Consider the following 6,487-nt stretch of genomic DNA (forward strand, 5'->3'; position numbering starts at 1 on the left):
CTTATGGCAGAAAGTGAAGAGGAACTAAAAAGCCTCTTGATGAAAGTGAAAGAGGAGAGTGAAAAAGTTGGCTTAAAGCTCAACATTCAGAAAACGAAGATCATGGCATCCAATCCCATCCCTTCATGGGAAATAGATGGGGAAACAGTGGAAACAGTGTCAGACTTTATTTTTCTGGGCTCCAAAATCACTACAGATGGTGACTGCAGCCATGAAATTAAAAGACACTTACTCCTTGGAAGGAAAGAGATGACCAACCTAGATAGCATATTTAAAAGCAGAGATCTTACTTTGCCAACAAAGGTCTGTCTAGTCAAGGCTATGGTTTTTCCAGTGGTCATGTATGGATGTGAGAGTTGGACTGTGAAGAAAGCTGAGCGCCGAAGAATTGATGCTTTTGAAGTGTGGTGTTGGAGAAGACTCTGGAGAGTCCTTTGCACTGCACGGAGATCCAACCAGTCCATTCTAAAGGAGATGAGTTCTGGGTGTTCATTGGAAGGACTGATGCTGAGGCTGAAACTCCAATACTTTGGCCACCTGATGCGAAGAGTTGACTCATTGGAAAAGACCCTGATGCTGGGAGAGATTGGGGGCAGGAGGAGAAGGGTACTACAGAGGATGAGATGGCTGGATGCCATCACCAACTCGATGACATGAGTTTGAGTGAGCTCCGGCAGTTGGTGATGGATAGGGAGGCCTGGAGTGCTGTGATTCATGGGGTCATAAGGAGTAGGACTCAACTGAGCAACTGAACTGAACTGATTGAGAATGATGTTTATTGTGGGTTTGTCTATATTGCTTTTATTATGTTGAATTAGGTTCTTTTTGAGCTTCCCAGGTGGCTCAGTGATAAAGAATCTTCCTGCAATGCAGGAGATGTGGTTTCAATCCCTGGATCAGGAAGACCCCTTGAAGGAAAAGGCCACCTACTCCAGTAGTCTTAACTCGGAAATCCCATGGACAGAAGAGCCTGGCAGGCGACAGTGTCTTTGGTGTTGCAAAAGAGTCAGACACAACTTAAAGACTAAACAACTATAAGATTCTGCCTAGGCCCACTTTCTGGATAGGTGTTTTTTTTTTTTTTTAATCATAAATGGGTGTTGAATTTTGTCAGAAGCATTTTCTGCAACTATTGTGATGATATGTTGTTAATTCTTCAATTCAGTGTGGTTTATCATACTGATTTGCAGATATTGAACAATCCTTGTATACCTGAGGTAAATCCCACTTGATCATGGTATGTGATTCTTTTGATGTGTTGTTGGATTCTGTTTGCTAGTATTTTGTTGAGGTCTTTTGCATCTGTGTTCATCAGTGATATTGGCCTATAATTTTCTTTTATTATGATGTCTTTTGTCTGGTTTTGGGATCAGGCTGATAGTCCCCTTGTAGAATGAACTTGGGAATGTTCCCTTTGTCTCCAGCTTTGTGGAAGAGTTTCAGAAGGGTATGTGTTCACTCTTCTCTTAATGTTTAATGTAATTCATTTTTGAAGCCATCTGGTCTTGGAATTTTGTTTGTTGGAAGGTTTTAATCACAATTTCAATTTCAGTACTTGTGACTGAACTGTTCATATTTTCTCTTTCTTCCTGGTTCAGCCTTGGAAGGTTGTATCTTTTGAAGAATTTGTCCGCTTCTAGGTGTCCATTTTATTGGCATGTAGTTGCTTATAGTCTTTTATGATTTTTTGTATTCCTGTAGCATCCATTGTAGCTTTTCCATTTTCATTTCTAATTTTATTGAGTCCTCTCCCTTTTTTTTTTGATGAGGCTGGCTAAATTCTTACAATTTTATCTTCTCACAGAACCAGCTTTTAGTTTCACTGATCTTTGTTATTGTTCTCTTCATTGGAGCATTTAATCTGTTTACATTTAATTAAGGTAATTATCAATATATATATTCCTATTGCCATTTTCTGAATTTTTGGGGTTTCCTTTTGTAGGTCTTTTTCCTTCCTCTTGTTCTTTTCTCTTGTGATTTGATGACTGTCTTTGTTGTATATGGGTTGCTTCTTTTTTGTGTGTATGTCTATTATATTTTTTTGGTTTGTATTTCCTGTGAAGTTTTGATAAAGTAATCTATATATATAAATATGAATAATTGGTTGCTCCATCATGTCTGACTCTTTACGACCCCACCAGGCTCCTCCGTCCATGGAATTCTCCAGGTGAGAATACTGGAATGGGTTGCCATTCCCTTCTCCAGGCGATCTTCCCAACCCAAAGATCGAACCCAAAGGCCTTACCAGTGAGCTTTCCCATTTGTGATTTTCTTGTTTCTAGTTGTGGTGTTGCGTCCCTTCCTCCCCACCCCGCCGACCCCCTGCCCCAAAGTTCTGTTAGCATTTGTTGTAAAGCTGCTTTGGTCGTACTGAATCCTTTTAGCTTTTAGTTGTCTGTTAAGCTTTTGATTTCTCTGCTGATCTGAATTAGATTCTTGCTGTGTATTCTTTTTTGTAGGTTTTTCTCTTTCATCACTTTAAATAAATATATCATGCCACTCCCTTCTGGCCTGCAGAGTTTCTGCTGAAAAACTAGCTGATAACCTTATGAGTATTTCCTTGTTGCTTTTAATATTTTTTTTAATATATGTTAAATTATAATGTGTCTCCGTGTGTTCCTCTGTTTATCTTGTATGAGACTCTCTGTACTTCCTGGACTTGGGTGACTGTTTACTTTCCCATATCAGGTTAGTTCTCCATTGTAATCTCTTCAAGTATTTCCTTAGGCTCTTCTCTTTTTCTTCTTCCTCTGGGACCCCTGTAGTTCGAAAGTTGGTGCATTTAATGTTATCACAGAGGTCTCTCAGACTGTCCTTATTTCTTTTCTGTTTTGTTCCACAGCATCTGTTTCCACCATTTTTCTCTTTCAGTTCACTTTTTCATTCTTTTGCCTCAGTTATTCTGCTATTGATTCCTTCTGATGTTTTTTTTTCAGTGATTGTACTGTTTGTCTTTATTTGTTTAGTTTTTCTAGATTTGTTAAACATTTCTTACATATTCTTGATCCATGTCTCCATTCTTTTTTTGGAATCTTGGATCATGTTTACCATCATTACTCTGAATTCTTTTTCAGGTAGATTGCCTGTTTCCTCTTCATTTAATTGTTCTTGTAAAGGTTTCTATCTTGCTTCTTCATCTGCAACATACTTCTTTTCTCATTTTGTCCAACTTAACTGTTTTTGGTCTCCTTTCCACAGGCTGCAGGATGGTAGTTCCTCTTGCTTCTGGTGTCTGCCCCGTGGTGGGTGAGATTGGTCCAGAGATTTGTGCCATTATCCCTTTGATAGGGGATTTGACTGGTGGTGTGGTGATCAGAGCTTGCTCTGGACATTTAGTAGGGCCTCCTCTTTGCTCTGTAGTTGTCATTGCCCTGTCAGGGGTGGGGTTTCCTCCCTGGTTGTTGGGAGTAGAGACCCCCAGATCTGTTTCTTAGCTGTGTTTCTGATCTGTAGTGCTAGCTAGGTGTGATTGGACAACTTCCACTGGGAGAGAAGCCACTGAGTATTCCTTCTCTGGAGCTGTTCACCTGTGAGTGTGCTCTGTTGTGCTCCCTTTCATCCATTGTGTGAACTCACAAAATACCCTATCATTGGCACTGCTCTCAGTCCCACCTTAACTATGGGTATGCTCACAATTGGCCCTGGTGACTCTGAGGTCTTGTTTTCACCAGCCACTGATGCAGATCCACTGAGGTCAGGTCCCAGGACTGTAGTGATTATTTATGTACCTGAACCTGCTGTGGGGGGTGTGGGGGCTGTGGAGGCAGCTCAGACTCTGGCCTGGCCCAACCCCCGCAGTGTGTGCCCACAAAGTCTACAGCAGCTAAAGCCAGCCCATCCCAGCTGCAGGAGCACTTGCTGTCCTTTCAGATGTTTGCAGGTACTAAACTTAGGAAGCTGTCAGTGGAGGTGTAACTCTGAGGTTCACGCAGAGGCCAGGAGAGATTTCAGCTCTACTTCTTAGTCACATGGCCCTTTGGGCTCCGCTGTGGTTTCAGCCCCACCTCTGTTTGTGTGTCTCCTATCAGAGTCTGCTCTGGAGGTAGCCTGGGCACACAAGCCCATCAGGCCGGAAGGAACCGAAGTAGTGATCAGGGTGAGAGGGCCACCCAGGCAGGAGGATGCTGGGATAGCGACTGGAAAGTGAAAACCCACTAGGCAGTGATTGGCGTGAGTGGATCACCCAGGCTGGGGGAAGGGGTGGAAGAGGTGATGACAGTGGCGCGCAGGCTGTCTCCTGCAGAGCCTGTGGCTGGAGCGGATGGTGCACGAGGGGAAAAGCTGCAGTAGCAACTCCACCCTTTGTGCATTACTAAACAGTGGCACTTTGTGCAGCCATCCAGGCTTCTTCCACGAGCATTCCTAGTTTTGGAGCTCCTCATTCCCACCCCCTCAGGCTGTTTCCTCAAAGCTCAGAGCCATTCCCACCCGGGATTTGCTCTCCAAACCTCACATTCCAGCACCTATCCTCCAGGCACACCTTGAACACCCATCCTAGGCTGGGGCCTACAGGGCTGTGGCAGGGACCCTTTGTTTTGTTAATTTATTTAATTGGAGGCTAATTACTTTACAATATTGTGGTGGTATTTTTTGCTGTACATTGACATGAATTGGTCACAGGTGTACATCCTGAACCCCATCCTGAACCCCGCCCCCCCACCTCCCTTCCCACCCCATCCCTCTGGGTTGTCCTAGAGCACCAGCTTTGAGTGCCCTGCTTCATGCATTGAACTTCCACTGGTCATCTGTTTTACATATGGTAATATGCATGTTTTAGTGTTATTCTCTCAAATCGTCCCACCCTCACCTTCTCCCCCATAGTCCAAAAGTCTGTTCTTTATATCTCTGTCTCTTTGGCTGTCTTGCACACAGGGTCGTCGATACTATCTTTCTAAATTCCATATATATGTGTTAATACACTGTCTTGGTTTTTCTCTTTCTGACTTACTTCACTCTGTATAATAGGCTCCAGTTTCATCCACCTCATTAGAACTGACTCAAATGAATTCTTTTTTATAGCTGAGTAACAGTCCATTGTGTATATGTACCACAACTTCCTTATCCATTCATCTGCTGATGGACATCTAGATTGCTTCCATGTCCCAGCTGTTAGGGACCCTTTGCGCAGGACTTCTTGGCCCTGCCTGCCACAGATAACTTTCTGGTCTGTCTTCTGAGCCCCTGGAGTTCCTCTTCTGTCCCAGGTGATTTCTGCACTGGTGAAGGGGCTTCCCCAGATGTGTGACCCTCTCCTCACCTTCAACTTTCCACCAGATGCACAGGTCCTGTTCTGCTTCCTCTCCTTTTCCTTCTTCCTTCTTTCATTCTACCTGGTTATGCAGGGATCCTTCTCATCCTTTTCGGTGTCCAAGGTTCTCCGCTAGTGTTCAGCAGGTGCTCTGTGACAATTTTTCCATTTGTAGATGTATTCTTGATGCATCTGTGGGGAGAGATGAACTCCATATCTTCCTTCTCCTCTGCCATTTTTGAAAGTCTGAATGTCCATTTTAACAACTTCCCAAGTGATGCTGATGCTACTGATTCTGAGATGACATTTTGCTAACCACCATTAAACAGTTATTGTAAGGATCACCATTGTGTCTCTAGCATCTCGCCAGCGATTGGCATTGAAGTTAACATTCAGTTCCTGGAATATATGTAGAATAAATCAAGGCTCAAATATCAATGTGTGTGAAAGCCTTTTGTATACACGATAAATACTGGCTATTAGTTTTTGGTTTTGTGTCAGCCTGAAATTGATGTTCCACTGGAGTCTCTCCCTTAGGACAATATTTAAGTTATTTAACAGTGCCCTGGATGATGAATTTAGGAGTTGGTCTCATTACATACACAGATGATACTATTTTGGATTAAATTAGTAGTGCTTAATAAGCGTCTTTTAATTTCATGGCTGCAGTCACCATCTGCAGTGATTTTGGAGCCCCAAAAAATAAAATCTGACACTGTTTCCACTGTTTCCCCATCTATTTGCCATGAAGTGATGGGACCAGATGCCATGATCTTCGTTTTCTGAATGTTGAGCTTTAAGCCAACTTTTTCACTCTCCACTTTCATCAAGAGGCTTTTTAGTTCCTCTTCACTTTCTCCCATAAGGGTGGTGTCATCTGCATATCTGGCATATCTGAGGTTATTGATATTTCTCCCGGCAATCTTGATTCCAGCTTGTGTTTCTTCCAGTCCAGCGTTTCTCATGATGTACTCTGCATATAAGTTAAATAAGCAGGGTGACAATATACAGCCTTGACGTACTCCTTTTCCTATTTGGAACCAGTCTGTTGTTCCATGTCTAGTTCTAACTGTTGCTTCCTGACCTGCATACAAATTTCTCAAGAGGCAGAGCAGATGGTGACTGCAGCCATGAAATTAAAAGATGCTTACTCCTTGGAAGGAAAGTTATGACCAACTAGATAGCATATTCAAAAGCAGAGACATTACTTTGCCAACAAAGGTTCGTCTAGTCAAGGCC

The 6,487-nt window shown here is 42.8% G+C and overlaps 1 protein-coding gene across 1 annotated transcript in view; it reads left to right on the plus strand.

The window, feature by feature from the left end:
• Positions 1-6,487, plus strand: part of TEX9 (testis expressed 9) — a 108,590-nt gene that overhangs the window by 79,224 nt on the left and 22,879 nt on the right. The gene's annotated exons all lie outside the window — the stretch shown is intronic.

The sequence above is a fragment of the Bison bison genome, unplaced genomic scaffold, assembly GCF_000754665.1.
Source record: "Bison bison bison isolate TAMUID 2011002044 unplaced genomic scaffold, Bison_UMD1.0 scf7180017864066, whole genome shotgun sequence".
Lineage (NCBI taxonomy): Eukaryota > Metazoa > Chordata > Mammalia > Artiodactyla > Bovidae > Bison > Bison bison.